Source organism: Pelophylax lessonae (genome assembly GCF_965119305.1).
Source record: "Pelophylax lessonae genome assembly, chromosome: 2".
Classification (NCBI taxonomy): domain Eukaryota; kingdom Metazoa; phylum Chordata; class Amphibia; order Anura; family Ranidae; genus Pelophylax; species Pelophylax lessonae.
This window is the reverse complement of record NC_138769.1, coordinates 746,836,485-746,852,709: the sequence shown is the minus strand read 5'-3', so window position 1 is coordinate 746,852,709 and position 16,225 is coordinate 746,836,485. Positions and strand designations below refer to the sequence as shown.

Genomic DNA, 16,225 nt, shown 5'->3' with positions numbered 1-16,225 from the left:
AATCCATTTCTTGGAGTACATCATGGGACACAAAACCATATTCATTGCCATATGGGTTATACACCACCTTCAGGTGAATGGACACTGGCAACCAATAAGACAGGAAGTCCCCTATATAACCCCTCCTACACAGGAAGTACCTCAGTTTTGTAGCAAAAGGCCCCATACAAGAGGGGAGGGACCTCTGTGCCCCCTGATGTACTCCAAGAAATTGATTTTACAGGTAAGCTGTAGCAAAAATCCTTATTTCTTTTTCATACAACATGAGACACAGAGGCATATTCATTACCATATAGGAAGTCCCATAGCAATGCATCTGAGGGGAGGGGGGACACGATAAATACCGCCATCAGACCACAAAATATCTACAGAGCTGCCTGCAAAACACTGCAGCCAAATGCAGACTCCTCCTGAGTCCTAACATCCACTCGATAGAAGTGAGTGAACGTATGCACTGACAACCAAGTCGTGGCTTTGCAAATCTTAACCATAGAAGCTTGATGGTGAACTGCCCAAGAGGCATCTACTCTTCTGGTAGAGTGTGCCTTCACAGCAAAAAGGTGGAGCCTTCCCTTTCAAACCATATGCCTGGATAATAACCTGGTGAATCCAATGAGAAATTGTAGACTTAGATGCTGCCTGCCCTTTCCTGGGCCCTTCTGGTAGCACAAACAAAAGATCGGTCTTACGAATTTGAGCTGGCCTTTCCAAATAAATCTTAAGTGCCTGTACTACATCAAGAGAATGAAATAACTTTTCCCCCTCTGTTTGAGGATCTAAAAAAAAGGAAAGCAGTACAATGTCCTGATTCAAATAAAAAGCGGACACCACCTTGGGCAAAAAAACCTGGGTGTGGAAGTAACATCACCCTATCGTGATGTAAAATAAAGAATGGCTCTTTACAAGAAAGAGCTGCTAGTTCCAACACCCTTCTGGCTGAAGTTATTGCAATCAAAAAGACCAGTTTTCTGGTCAGAAAAACCAGGGGACCATGCCCGATGGGCTCAAAAGGCTCTTTCTGTTAAATTTCCAGCACCAAATTTAGATCCCATGGACACATTGGTGGCTTCACTGGTGGAAGCATACGCAACATCCCTTGGATGAAGGTTTGAACCAAGGAATGCAAAGCGATCGGTAAGGCTAATTTCATATCTACCCCTACTTGCAAGAAGGCAAGAATTGTCCTGATAATATACAGTACTTGCGGGGATGCCATTTCCTGGCTTCACACTAGGTAATGTAAGATTTCCAGACTCTGTAATAAATGCTTCCAGAGACTGGTTTTCTAGCATTTATCAGGGTTGAAAATGCAGGGCCATATATACCCTGCTTCTTCAAAATTAATGCTTCAATAGCTAAGCCGTCAAATTTAGAGACTGCAAAGCAGGTTGGAATATCGGACATTGAGAGAGTAGGTGCGGACGCAGTGGGTCCGGATGCAGTGGAAGAACCTAAGGCCTTGCCACTGCCAATTTTTGAATTTGTGCATACCAAACCCTCCTCGGCCATGCAGGAGCTACCAGGATTACTGGTTTCCCCTCTATCTGGATTCTGTGTAACAGATTTAACAGGCACGGTAGCAGCTGAACCAGAGGAAAGGCATAGATCAGGGAAAACTCCTCCCAAAGAGTCACCAAAGCATTCACTCCGACTGTGAGTGGATCCCTGGTCCTGGACACAAATCTCTTCAACTTGCTGTTGAACCTGGATGTGAACATCTACATCTGGGACCCCCCAGCATTGGCAGATTGATGTAAAGATCTCGTGGTGTAAGGACCATTCCCTCGGAAACATCTGTTGACAACTCTGAATGTCTGCCTGCCAGTTTTCTATTCCTGGAATGAAAACCACTGACAGGCATAGAGGAAACTTCTCTGCCCAGGATAGGATGATATCCACCTCTTTCTGGGCTGTCTGACTTTTGGTGCCTCCCTGATGGTTGACATAAGCCACAGCTGTGGCATTGTCGGATTGTACCCTGACAGGGTGACCCCAAAGTCTGGGTGTTCAGTACTTTAAAGCCCGACAGACTGTTTGGATTTCCATGATATTGATGGGGAGACTTTTCTCTACCCAAAACCACTTTTCTTGGACAGTGGCTTCCTCCAGAACTGCTCTCCAACCGGGTAGACTGGCATCTGTAGTCACTACTTTCCAGACTACTGGAACAAAGGATTTCCCTTTTTCCAAATTTCTGGTTAACAACCACCAACTTAGACTCTGACGTGCTCTTGGAACCAGAGACATGCACCAGTCTAGGAACTGGTCCATGCTGGCAGAATGTTGTTCTGTAAGGGTCTGGCTGTATGGAACTGAGCATAGGGAATTGTTCAGAATATTGACACCATCTTCCCTAATAACTTCATGTATGAAGTTTGCTTTCTTACAGATCGAAAACAGATCCTTCAGCTCTGTGACCTTTCTTGATGGCAAGAAAATCTTTGCCTGTATTGTGTCCACAAGGAAACCCAGATATTCCAGACGCTGGACTAGCTGTAATGCTGACTTTACCAAGTTCAAGATCCAACCCAGATGTTCTAAGAACTGTACTGTTTGGAAAACATTTCGGCTTAGAGCCGATGCCGATTGATCTATTAGTAATAGATCATCTAGATATCCTATCACCGATATCCCTTAAGACCTTAGAGTGGCCAATACTGGAGCTAGGATCTTTGTAAACACTCTTGGAGCCATGGCCAACCTGAATGGCAGATCCACAAACTGAAAATAACGGTTTTCTACTGCAAATCGTAAAAACCTTTGATGGGCCTGAAAAATAGACACGTGAAGATATGCATCCTTGAAGTCTATAGATGCTATAAATTCTTCTCCCTGTAGGGAGGCATGGCTGAATGAATTGACTCCATACAGAAAGTATGAATGTTCAGAAACTGGTTCAGAGCTTTCAGATCCAGAATGGGTCTCACATCTCCGTTCGGCTTGGGGATTAGGAAAAGGTTTAAGTAAAAAACCCTGAATCTTTTGTCCTCCGGAACCTCTGTAATCACTCTTAGGGACCTTAACTTGTCCAGAGGCAGAAAGAGAGATCTTCTTTTTAGAGTATCTGCAGGTATGTTTTACTTTACAAACCGAGGATGCGGGAACACCCAAAATTACAGTTTGTATCCCTGGTGGAAATAACCCGGTTGTCCTGAATTATTTCTACCTAGACCTTTGAGAACTGTAGCAGCCTCCCCCCTCCTCACCTGGCTGAGTGGGGGCACCTCTTCACAAGGTAGGCTTGGAGGTAGACTTGGTAGATCTCTGGGCCCAGGATTTCTTTTGCCCTTGCCCTGAAGGATTGGTTCTACCAGACAGCTGGGGCCGTCGCAACTGCCTGGGATTAGAAGTACTAGGAATGTGAGTGCTGGGAACCTTAAAAGAAGGATGTTTGCTTTTCCTCTTAACTGGTAGCAACACACTCTTCCAACTCAAAATCTTTTTGGATATATTGTCAAGATCATCACCAAATAGGCGTTCTCTATGAAAGGGAAAGCCAGTCAGCAACTTTTTACACAGCAATTCCACAGACCAGCTTTTTAGCAAAAGGATTCTGCGCATATGCACTCTCTGAAGAGCAAACCATGACATTTGTTGTATGGAGTCTTTAAGAGCATCCATTGCAAAACATAAAGTGCGAGGTAGATCTGTCAAATCTTCCACAGACTCTCCTTGAGAAGGAACCATCCTGGACACTCGCTTAATACGGTCTTTTAAAGACTGACAAACTCTTACAGCTGCCACTGCTGGTTGTATCGCAGACTCTGCAACAGCAAAGGAGGCTTTTAGTAAAGATTCCAACTTCTTATTAGGTGGATCTTTAAAAACCTGGGCATTATCCACAGGACAAGTTAAACTTTTGTTAACAGAAGGAATGGCAGCATCCACAGTAGGTATACTCCAATTTTTTAGTGAATTTTTCCACCATAGGATACAATAGTGAAAACCTTTTAGGAGGAACAAAAATCCTATCAGAATGATCCCAATCAGCATACATTACCTGCTCCAAGAATGGATGTAAGGGAAAAGCCTGAGGACTATGAGGAGGGCGCAATGAGCCTAGAGAGGAGAAAGAGACTTCAGACATCTCTAAGGGAGATAATTTTTACCGGACCATTTCAGTGAGAGACTGAATTAAAAATCTCTGGGATTGAGAGGTTGAGTATGACTCCTCAGATCTTGACTCCCCATAAGTGGATTCAGCTTGACCGTCTATAGGGTCCTCCACAGCAGCTTCTTCAACATCCTCTGCCCAATCCTGAACTGATTCACGTGGGGTCTCAGGTGAGGGGGATCTACCACTTTTCCTCCCTCCTGACGATGCTGCAATCATGGCAGCAATCTTACCCTCAAGACTAGCTAAAGCCGATGCCAAATCGTCCTTAGTGATGTAGGTTGTGACAGAAACACTAGGAGTAGCTACTATGCCTGACAACCGTAATGGCTCAGATTGGCTAATCACCTCTGGCTCTTCAGGGGGAGTAGACACAGAGGCTAGGACCTTCAAGGCCTGACAGTGGGATCACAGTGCCCCTTCCAGCTGTGCCCCCAGCCCTTTTTCAGGCAGACATTGCTCTTAGGCAAGACAAACTTGAGGTACTAACTTCAGTGTACTCAAGGCTTGTGAAAAGCTATACAGCTTATCACACACAGCACTGATTATCCCAAAGATACAGAACCGGTCTTGTGCCAATAAACATACACCACAGTGACTCACGCAACCCAGCTGCTGCTGCTCTGCGATCCCTCAAGCCTCTGACAGAGGCTTGCGTGCTGAAACTCCTGTTTAAGAATCGCGCTGCTTGTAGTTGTACTGCGCATGTGCGCTGTGCTACATGGCATCCACGTGCATGCCAATCGCGTCCAGACACGCCCCTCTTGCTCCAAGTGTACGCTTGTGTATCAATGGCGAAGATTTGCACGCACACACGAACAATCTCTCACAACAAACACGCTACTGAAGGCATTGCTTGACCAGAGCTTTCCGAGGAGACGATTGCGCAGGCACTTTCGTGCCAAGGCGAAACAACATGCCAACGACAAGGGATGAGAGCAGCTTAGGCAGACAGGTGCTTTGTCACAGCTGATACCTTTCAGGTGATCAGCACAGGGTGAAAACAGAGTGTTTAAACAAACAAGGTATGCTTTAACATAGCTGATGCACCTACTGTTTTGCACATGGAGAGCAAACATATGTTTAAACAAACAAGGTGTAGTAAGACACTGCTGATACACCCTCTGCTTTGCACATAAAAAGCAAAATACTGTATGTTTAACCACTTAAGCCCCGGAGGATTTGGCTGCTCAAAGACCAGGGCCTATTTTGTGATTCGGCACTGCGTGATTTTAACAGACAATTGCGCGGTTGTGCGACACTGTACCCAAATGAAATTGACGTCCTTTTTTTCCCACAAACAGAGCTTTCTTTTGGTGGTATTTGATCACCTGTGCAATTTTTACTTTTTGCGCTGTAAACAAAAATAGAGCTTCAATTTTGAAAAAATAACAATACTGTATTTTTCAAATTTTTTTATATGAAATTCCCCCCCCAAAAAAAAGTAAAAATCTAAATTTTTAACATTTTAGGCCAATTTGTTTTCTGCTACATATTTTTGGTGAAAAAAATCACAATAAGCGTATTTTGATTGGTTTGCGCAAAAGTTATTGCGTTTCCTACTACGGGAAAGATTTTTGTCATTTTTATTGTTTTTTTTTTTTTAACTATTAATGGCGGCGATTTTTTTTGCGGGACTGCGACTTTGCGGCGGACAGATCAGACCCTTGCCTGACATTTTTGACACTTTTGGGGGTACCAGTGACATTAGTACAGTAATCAGTGCTATAAATATGCACTGTTACTGTAAAAATTACACTGGCAGGGAAGGGGTTAACTTTTATTGGTGATCAAGGGGTTAAGTGTGTCCCTAGGGGCGTGCTTCTAACTGTAAAGGGGCGTGGCTTGTCATGTTACCACAGAGACATACGATCCTACATAGCATGATCGTATAGTCTCTGCAGTTACACCAGGGAGAATGACAGGCGGCTTTGTTTACATCAGCTGCCTGCCTTTCTCCCTTTCCAGCGGGAGATCGCGAGTGACCAGCGAACATCGGAGCCACCGGTCACTCACGTGGGGATGTTAATGACCGGGCGGGAGCGCGCCTCCGGCGACGCCCGCTCGCCCCCTATTGGCTCGCGGGCGAGTGACGTACCGGTACGTCACTTTGCCCAGGAGGGGCTGACCGCCGCAGTATATGTACTTGCGGCGGTCGGCAAGTGGTTAAACAAACAAGGTGTGCTTTAACATTAGCTGATACACCCATTGTCTCTTGCAGAGACCACATGGCACCCGGTATACATGGCACCCGATATACATGGCACCCGGTATACATGGCACCCGGTATCAGTTATCTTTTAAGGGTACAGTGCATAAAAATATTTTTACAAATATTTTTTAAAGTGGACTTATCAGTCTTGCCCCAGGATTCTATCTTGTAACAAGAATCCAATCTTCACCCATCACGGTGAGCTTTATAACTTGCCAATCTTTAAGTACTGGGTCCCCTTGTTTTTGAGAGGCCACTCCCTTGGACCTTTAGAGCACTCTGCCGGAGCGCCTTTGGGATTGATTTTATCAAGGGTCCGGATCCCAGGGTCCAGTGCCTAAGAAGGACAACGTTACAGGCAAAACCTAGTATCTGCTTTCCCGAGGCTAGGGTACCATCCTTTTTGTCTTTGACTTTTTTGGATGGATCTGATTGCTAACCCCTTAGATTCAGAGATCTTTGATCGGGGTATGTAGCATAATCTTCTTTCTTCTTCTTTGAGAAAACATAAAAAAGTGTGGAGAGTCTCCCCACCATGACCATCACCTTTTAGACATTGGCGAAAAAATGGAGGTACTTCCTGTGTAGGAGGGGTTATATAGGGGGACTTCCTGTCTGATTGGTTGCCAGTGTCCATTCACCTGAAGGTGGCGTATAACCCATATGGTAATGAATATGGCTCTGTGTCCCGTGATGTACAAAACAGAAAAATATATTTTTTTAAAGTTTCATCCCCTTCATGACCAAGCCATTTTGGCTATGTGGCACTGCGCTACTTTAACCACTTAAGCCCCAGAAGATTTTACCCCCTTCCTGACCAGGGGGTATTTTGCGATTCGGCACTGCATGACTTTAACGGACAATTGCGCGGTCATGTGACGCTGTACCTAAACTAATTTGACGTCCTTTTTTTCCCACAAACAGAGCTTTCTTTTGGTGGTATTTGATCACCTGTGCGATTTTTTGTTATAAATAGTGTTGAGCGAACACGGACTGTATTATTCGTGTTCGTACCGAATAATTGGATTTTTTGTACCCGAACACGGACACGGACACTTTACTGTATGTTCGGGTAAAAATCCGTGTTCGGTCGTTTTATTTCCGGGTTTTGCATGCTTTGGCGCTCTTTTCATGGCGGGCTTTCAACAGCCAATCAACAATCGTTTAACTGGTGTGCCTTAAGCCATCCCAGCCATGCCTGCAAATGTCTTAGTAGCTGTGATTGGCCGTCTGAAGCATGTGACCAAGTCTTTATAAGTTCGAGGCAGCCGCCGCAGCAGCGTCATTCTGCTGCTTAGCTAAGGGACAGAGCACACATCAATGTGCTGGCTGCTGATTAGGGAAAGATAGGCAGGAAAAAACCATTTGTGTCCGGATAGAATTGAGGGACAGGTCGGAGTGTTTAGGCAGGGCGAGTTGTAGGCATTTTAGGGATAGAGTCTGCTGAATTATAGGGTCAGTGTCTTCTACAAACTACAATCGATATTGCTGTGTGGGGGGTGGGGTCTGCACTCAATCCTGATCTACGATCTCTTCTCAATCCTGTTAGGGACAGAGTCTGCTGAATTTTAGGGAAACTGTGTTCTACAAACTACAATCGATATTGCTGTGTGGTGTGGGATTGGAGATAGGCAGGTGTCAGTGATCCACATCCATTTTTCTGTGTGTGAGCTGCAGTGAACACAATCTTTTTGGGCTGCAGTGAACACAATCTTTTTGGGCTGCAGTGAACACAATCTTTTTGGGCTGCAGTGAACACAATCTTTTTGGGGTGCAGTGAACAAAATCTTTTTGGGGTGCAGTGAACACAATCCTTTTTGGTGTGCAGTGAACACAATCTTTGTGGGGTGCAGTGAACAAAATCCTTTGTGGGGTGCAGTGAACACAATCTTTTTGGGGTGCAGTGAACAAAATCCTTTTTGGGGTGCAGTGAACAACATCCTTTTTGGGGTGCAGTGAACACAATCTTTTTGGGGTGCAGTGAACAAAATCCTTTGTGGGGTGCAGTGAACACAATCTTTTTGGGGTGCAGTGAACACAATCTTTTTGGGGTGGAGTGAACAACATCCTTTTTGGGGTGCAGTGAACAAAATCCTTTTTGGGGTGCAGTGAACAAAATCATTTTTGGGGTGCAGTGAACACAATCTTTTTGGGGTGCAGTGAACACAATCTTTGTGGGGTGCAGTGAACACAATCTTTTTGGGGTGGAGTGAACAACATCCTTTTTGGGGTGCAGTGAACAACATCCTTTTTGGGGTGCAGTGAACACAATCTTTTTGGGGTGCAGTGAACACAATCTTTGTGGGGTACAGTGAACAGAATCTTTGTGGGGTGCAGTGAACACAATCTTTGGGGGGTACAGTGAACACAATCTTTGTGAGGTGCAGTGAACACAATCTTTGTGGGGTGCAGTGAACACAATCATTGTGGGGTGCAGTGAACTCAATCTTTGTGGGGTACAGTGAACACAATCTCATACTTCTGAAGGTTTGAGGGTGCTGCCTGTTCCATACTCCCCCTACTCCTCATCTAGCCTTTTAGGGGTACAAACAATAGTAATTGGGGCCTAGTGTGGTTGTGTACGTGTGATATACATACACTTTTTTGGGATCATATTTTCTATTCCGCTATTTAATCAAAAACCTTTGGGGATCAGTTAAATTGGGGGATAGTCTGTGTTGGTACGTGTGAGAGAGATCCACCTTTCCAAGTTGTTGGGGTTCATCTCATACTTCTGAAGGTTTGAGGGTGCTGCCTGTTCCATACTCCCCCTACTCCTAGCCTTTTAGGGGTACAAACAATAGTAATTGGGGCCTAGTGTGGTTGTGTACGTGTGATATACATACACTTTTTTGGGATCATATTTTCTATTCCGCTATTTAATCAAAAACCTTTGGGGATCAGTTAAATTGGGGGATAGTCTGTGTTGGTACGTGTGAGAGAGATCCACCTTTCCAAGTTGTTGGGGTTCATCTCATACTTCTGAAGGTTTGAGGGTGCTGCCTGTTCCATACTCCCCCTACTCCTAGCCTTTTAGGGGTACAAACAATAGTAATTGGGGCCTAGTGTGGTTGTGTACGTGTGATATACATACACTTTTTTGGGATCATATTTTCTATTCCGCTATTTAATCAAAAACCTTTGGGGATCAGTTAAATTGGGGGATAGTCTGTGTTGGTACGTGTGAGAGAGATCCACCTTTCCAAGTTGTTGGGGTTCATCTCATACTTCTGAAGGTTTGAGGGTGCTGCCTGTTCCATACTCCCCCTACTCCTAGCCTTTTAGGGGTACAAACAATAGTAATTGGGGCCTAGTGTGGTTGTGTACGTGTGATATACATACACTTTTTTGGGATCATATTTTCTATTCCGCTATTTAATCAAAAACCTTTGGGGATCAGTTAAATTGGGGGATAGTCTGTGTTGGTACGTGTGAGAGAGATCCACCTTTCCAAGTTGTTGGGGTTCATCTCATACTTCTGAAGGTTTGAGGGTGCTGCCTGTTCCATACTCCCCCTACTCCTCATCTAGCCTTTTAGGGGTACAAACAATAGTAATTGGGGCCCAGTGTGGTTGTGTACGTGTGATATACATACACTTTTTTTGGATCATATTTTCTATTCCGCTATTTAATTTAACTGGGCCTCCATGCGAGACCTGTGTGCCTTGTTGCGCTGTTTTGAGTACTCCACCAACATGGCCAGTGGCAATGACGCCGTTCTCAGCTTAACTATCCCACTTCTATGCCTCCTTGAAAAAACAATTCGGGCGATGATGGAAGAGGATGTGGCACAGGATGAGGAGGAGGAGGAGGATGAAGAGGTAACATTTCCAAGGCTTTCAGGGCAGTCATTCGCAAGGGGCTCCGAGGGTGGGTTCCTGCACACGCAAACGCCAGGGACGCAATTGTCCAGCAGGGGCACAGTTCTGGAGGATGAGGAGGATGAGGAGGAGGAGGAGCTGGAGGAGGAGATGGAACCATGTTCACAGCAGGGTGGCACCCAGGCCAGCTCATGGCCATCACTGGTGCGTGGCTGGGGGGATACAGAGGACACGGACGATACACCTCCCACAGAGGACAGCCTTTCGTTGCCTCTGGGCAGCCTGGCACACATGAGCGATTACATGCTGCAGTGTCTCCACAACGACCGCCGAGTTGCCCACATTCTAACTTGTGCTGATTACTGGGTGGCCACGCTGCTGGATCCCCGTTACAAGGACAACGTACCGTCCTTAATTCACTCACTGGAGCGCGATCGCAAGATGCGCGAGTACAAGCGCACGCTGGTAGACGCCATGCTGCTGGCATTCCCATCTGACAGCGGGGCCACAGTGGAAGCACAAGGCAGAGGAGGAGGAGGAGGAGGTCGCCAACGCAACCAGGGCACCGCCAGCACCTCAGAAGGCAGGGTTAGCATGGCCGAAATGTGGAAAAGCTTTGTCAGCACGCCACAACAAACAGCAGCACCAGCAGCTCAGATGGAACGTCTTAGCAGGAGGCAGCATTTTACCAACATGGTGGAGCAGTATGTGTGCACACGCCTACATGTAGTGAATGACGGGTCTGCCCCCTTCAACTTCTGGGTCTCCAAATTGGGCACATGGCTTGAGCTTGCCCTTTACGCCTTGGAGGTGCTGGCGTGCCCTGCAGCCAGTGTATTATCTGAACGGGTATTTAGCACGGCTGGGGGCGTTATAACAGACAAGCGCAGCCGCCTGTCCAGAGACAATGTGGACAAGCTCACGTTCATTAAAATGAACCAGGCATGGATCCCACGGGACTTTTCCGTACCTTATGCAGAATAGCAATGGATACCGACCTTACCCACCCATTGTTCCATTTTTGCTCTTTCTCACTCTTTTGGGGTGTACCCTCATTTAAAATTTTTGAAAAGAAGCAGTGTTGGCTACCTCGTCCTCCTCCTCAGGGCCAGATTAATGTAGGGGCTATTGGAGCTGCAGCTCCAGGCCCCTACCTTTTATATAGGCCCCGGGTTGGCCATATTCACTGTTACCGCTCTTCTGTCACTTGTAAACACAGAAGTCTGGCTTCTATGCTCGCTTCCCCAGGCAGCACCCTCAGAACCTCCCCACACAGCGTGAAGGCCGGACAAGGAGGGACAGTTGGCGATGCATGGATGTGTTTATGGGCTTCAGAGACAGCATCCCATGTTGAATTAGGCATGCATGGCTGCACCCTTCCTCCTCTGGGTGCATGGCAAGGCACGGCCCTTAAGGCCCTTCAAAATCCTCAGCACCAAGCCCATGATGCTGTTAATCCGGCCCTGGTCCTCCTCCACCGCCGCTTCCACCTACACCGCCCATAGGTGTGCGCAGCCTATTGCATTAAGGTGTGCACCCCAAAGTTGAAATACACATGCATGTGTTTGCCAGCAGGGAGAGTAATGTATCGGGGCCATGTACCTGTAGGCAAGGAGAAATAGAGCAGAGCAGGTCCCAGGGAGATCTTTCCCATCTCCTCACTGGCAATGCTATGTGCCCTAGGTGATTAGGGTGTGCCCAGGCACACCCAGCACACCCTGTGCGCACGCCTATGTCACCGCCACATCCACCACCACCTCAACCTCCCTCCTACTCCATATGGGCCTCGTCCTTCAGAGATGAAGAAGAACATTGTTTTATTTTTCTGTTTTTTTTTTGTTGTTTTAAGTTATTTCCCTATCCACATTTGTTTGCAGAGCACTTGCCATGCTCTTAATTACGTTTTGCTGCCATTTGCAGCACTCTAGCCCTTTCCTTTGGTGTTTTAGAGCCATTTTAGTGCCTTAAAGTTCGGGTCCCCATTGACTTCAATGGGGTTCGGTGTCCGGGAAAAGTTCGGTAAAAGTCCGGGACACGGACCCGGACTTTTTTTTAAAGTTCGGCCGAACCCGTCAAACACGGACATCTAGGTGTTCGCTCAACCCTAGTTATAAACAAAAAAAGAGCGTAAATTTTGCAAAAATAACAATATTTTTCACATTTTTTTATATGAAATTCCCCCCTAAAAAAATGTAAAAATCAAAATGTTTTAACATTTTCGGCCAATTTGTTTTATGCTACATATGTTTGGTAAAAAAAATCACAAAAAGCGTATTTTGATTGGTTTGCGCAAAAGTTATCGCGTTTACTAACAAAGGGAAAGATTTTTGTCATTTTTGTTGTTTTTTTTTTTAACGCGTAATGGCGGCGATCTGCAATTTTTTTTGCGGGACTGCGACATTGTGGCGGACAGATCGGACCCCTAACTGACATTTTTGACACTTTTGGGGTTACCAGTGACATTACTGCAGTAATCAGTGCTATATACATATGCACTGTTACTGCAAAATGACACTGGTAGTGAAGGGGTTAACTTTATTTGAGAGGGAGGAGCTGTGTGTGTCCCTAGGGGCGTGATTTTAACTGTGATTGGCTGTGGCTTGAGCTGTAGAAACAGTGATCAACGGTCCTACATAGTAGAACCGTGTGATCACAGTTTCTACACAGGGGAGAATGACAGGCGGCTTGTTTACATCAGCCGCCTGACTTTCTCCCTATGCACCAACGATCGCAGAGTGACCGATCACACGTGCGGGGGGGTCCGTGACCACGCGAGAGCGCGCCTCAGGCAGCGCGCGCTCGCTCCCTAGACCCTCACAGGCTAGCGACGTAGATCTACGTCACTTTGCCTGTGAGGGGCTGACTGCCGACGTAAATCGTCGTTAGGCAGTCGGCAAGTGGTTAACTGACAATTGCGTGGTCATGCAACGCTGTGACTAAACAAAGCTTATATCATTTTTTCTACACAAATAGAGCTTTCTTTTGGGGGTATTTGTTCACATCTGAGTTTTTTTATTTTTTATTATATAAAACGAAAAAAGACCTACAATTTAAAAAAATAAAACAATATTTTTTACTGCTATAAAACATATCATATAAAATAAAAATAAATTCTCTGAATAAATTTTGGACAAAAATGTATTCTGCTACATGTCTTTGTTAAAAAAAAAAATCCCAATAAGTATATATTGATTGGTCTGTGTACAAGTTATAGTGTCTATTAAACTATAGGATATATATTGGAAATGTTATTAGTATTATTTTTTTATATACTAGTAATGGTGATGATCACTGACTTATAGAGGGGTGGCAGGCAATCTGGCACTAACTGACACTGGGGGGGAACTAACTGCCACTGACATCACCAGTGATGCTAATACAGTGATTGGTGCTAATATTATGCACTGTCACTGTACTAATGACACTGGGCAGAAAGGGATTAACATCTAGGGTGATCAAGGGGTGATATGTGCCTAACAAGTGTTTATGTGTCCTGTGAGCTGCTTTTACTGGGGATCTAGTTGTTTTCATTCCTTACCTAGCATAGATCCCCTCTGTCACTGAACACAGCTCTGTGTTGTTTACATTCACAGAGCTGTGTTCGGGGAAGATCAGAGCCGATTGCTGGCAGGTAATCATTGGCCAGGACCCAGTGATCAGCATGTGCGTTGACAAACCACAGCACAGCCGGGCGTGCAGGCGCACGCGCCCCCTGCCTGGCAATGCGATATCTGTGATTCTGGGCACACACGGTCACAGTAAATGTACAGTGCACGAGTTAACTCATTTTTATTAACCACTTCAGCCCCCCGCAAGGTTTTGCCCCCTTAATGACCAGGCCATTTTTTGCGATTAGGCACTGCGTTATTTTAACGGACAATTGCGCGGTCGTGTGACACTTTACCAAAAAAAAAAAAAAATTATGTCCTTTTTTTCCCCCCAGAAATAGAGCTTTCTTTTGGTGGTATTTGATCACCTGTGCGATTCTTATTTTTTGCGCAATAAACAAAAAAAGAGCTACAATTCTGAAAAAAAAAAACTGAATTTTTGTAAAATCTTACCTGTAAAATTCCTTTCTCTGAGTCCTCCGACAGTCGCCGCCTCTTCATATTCGTCACATTGGGGTATTAGACTTTGCTCCGAAGGAGTAGCTAGGCAACATAATATGTTAACATTAAAGCTTTTAACATATCCCACCCTAAAGGGGTGGTCCCCTCAGTCAATACCCTCCTACTTCCTGCAACCATACCTCAGTTTCAGTGGAATAGCAGTAGAGTATATAACCAAACCCCAAAAGAGGGGCAGGGGCGGCGACTGTCGGAGGACTCAGAGAAAGGAATTTTACAGATAAGATTTTACAAAAATTCAGTTTTCTCTTACGTCCTCCGACAGTCGCCGCCTCTTCATATTTGTCACATATGGGGACGTCCCAAAGCAGTGCAAACATGAGGGGTGGGAAACGCATCCGCGCCGTAAGGCAACGCAGTCTCCGCATCAAAGAAAGGAACCTTACCAAAGGAAGGAAACCAGCTGGGCAATAGGAAAAAAACTTGCTCAACAGGAGCAACAACCCAGGAAAAACAAATAACCAGGGGATAAAAGAAAAACTTATCCCAACAGCCAGGGATCCCAACAGGTGACCCTAGGGAACAGCCGCACTAAGAACCTTGCGGCCAAAGGAAGCATCCGCCGATGCCTGAACATCCACCTTGTAGAATTTTGTGAAAGTGTGTGCGGTCGACCAGGTCGCCGCCTTACACACCTGGGCTACAGAAGCCCCATGACGTACTCAGAGATCTAGTAGAGTGCGCCTTCACAGGCATAGGGGGAACTTTCCCCTGCAAGACATATGCCTGTTCAACGGTCTGCCTGATCCATTTGGTGATGGTAGAAGCCGACGCCGCCAAGCCCTTCCGAGGACCCTCTGGAAGAACAAACAAAGAATCCGTCTTTCGAAAAGACTCAGCCGATTTAAGGTAAACCTTAATCGCCCGAACAACATCCAAAGAATGTAGTCTCACCTCTTTCGGATGTTTAGGCTTCGCGCACAGCGAAGGCAAGACAATATCCTCATTGAGATGGAATTCCGAAACTCGCTTCGGAAGAAAGGAAGGATTAGGTCGCAAGACCACCTTATCCAAGTGAATAACCAGATACGGAGACTTGCAGGACAAACCCGCCAGCTCCGACACTCTGCGAGCCGAAGTGATCGCAACCAAAAAGGCGACCTTTTTGGACAACATAGACAACGAGATCTCCCTGATCTGTTCAAAAGGAGCACGTTGTAACACAGATAGAACGAGATTCAAGTCCAAAGGAGGCAGAGGTTCCCTCCTAGGAGGAACCAGATGCCGCACACCCTGAACAAAAGTGCCAACCAAGGAGTTGGAAGCCATGGGACGTTGAAAAAGAAGGGCCAGCGCAGACACCTGACCCTTTATCGTAGCCAGCGCCAAACGCTGATCGACACCTGTTTGAAGGAAGGACAATACTCGAGAAACCGAGTACGTGCGGGGTGAAAACCCCCTGGACTCACACCAGGCAAAATAGGCCTTCCAAGTACGGTAGTAAACCTTCCCCGAGGAAGACTTCCTCGCGTTGATCAAGGTATGAACGACCTCAGGGGAGAGACCCCTCTCCTTCAGGACCTCGGTCTCAACAGCCAGGCCGTCAAAGCCAGCGACTGTAAAGCAGAATGGTATATCGGCCCTTGAGACAGGAGATCGTCTCGAAGAGGCAGACGCCACGTCGACCACCAGATTCACGAGGTCTGCGTACCAGGACCGGCGAGACCAATCCGGCGCCACAAGAATCACCGTGCTGCGTTCCGAGTGTAACCTGTGAAGGAACCTGGACAGCAACTGAATCGGTGGAAACGCATACACCAGCTTGTACTGATGCCACGGGGCCACTAACGCGTCCGACGCGTCTGCCCGAGGGTCGCGCGTCCTTGCCACGAACCTTCTCACCTTGTTGTTGAGACGAGATGCGAACAGGTCCACATCTGGAAGACCCCACTTCGCGCACAACATCTGGAAGACAGCCGGGCGGAGAGACCATTCCCCCTGATCCAGGGTC

At 46.3% G+C, this 16,225-nt stretch overlaps 1 protein-coding gene across 1 annotated transcript in view; it reads right to left on the bottom strand.

Moving 5' to 3' along the window:
• Positions 1–16,225, bottom strand: part of LOC309548372 (uncharacterized protein) — a gene marked incomplete at both ends in the record, with an annotated part of 1,605,927 nt that overhangs the window by 189,683 nt on the left and 1,400,019 nt on the right.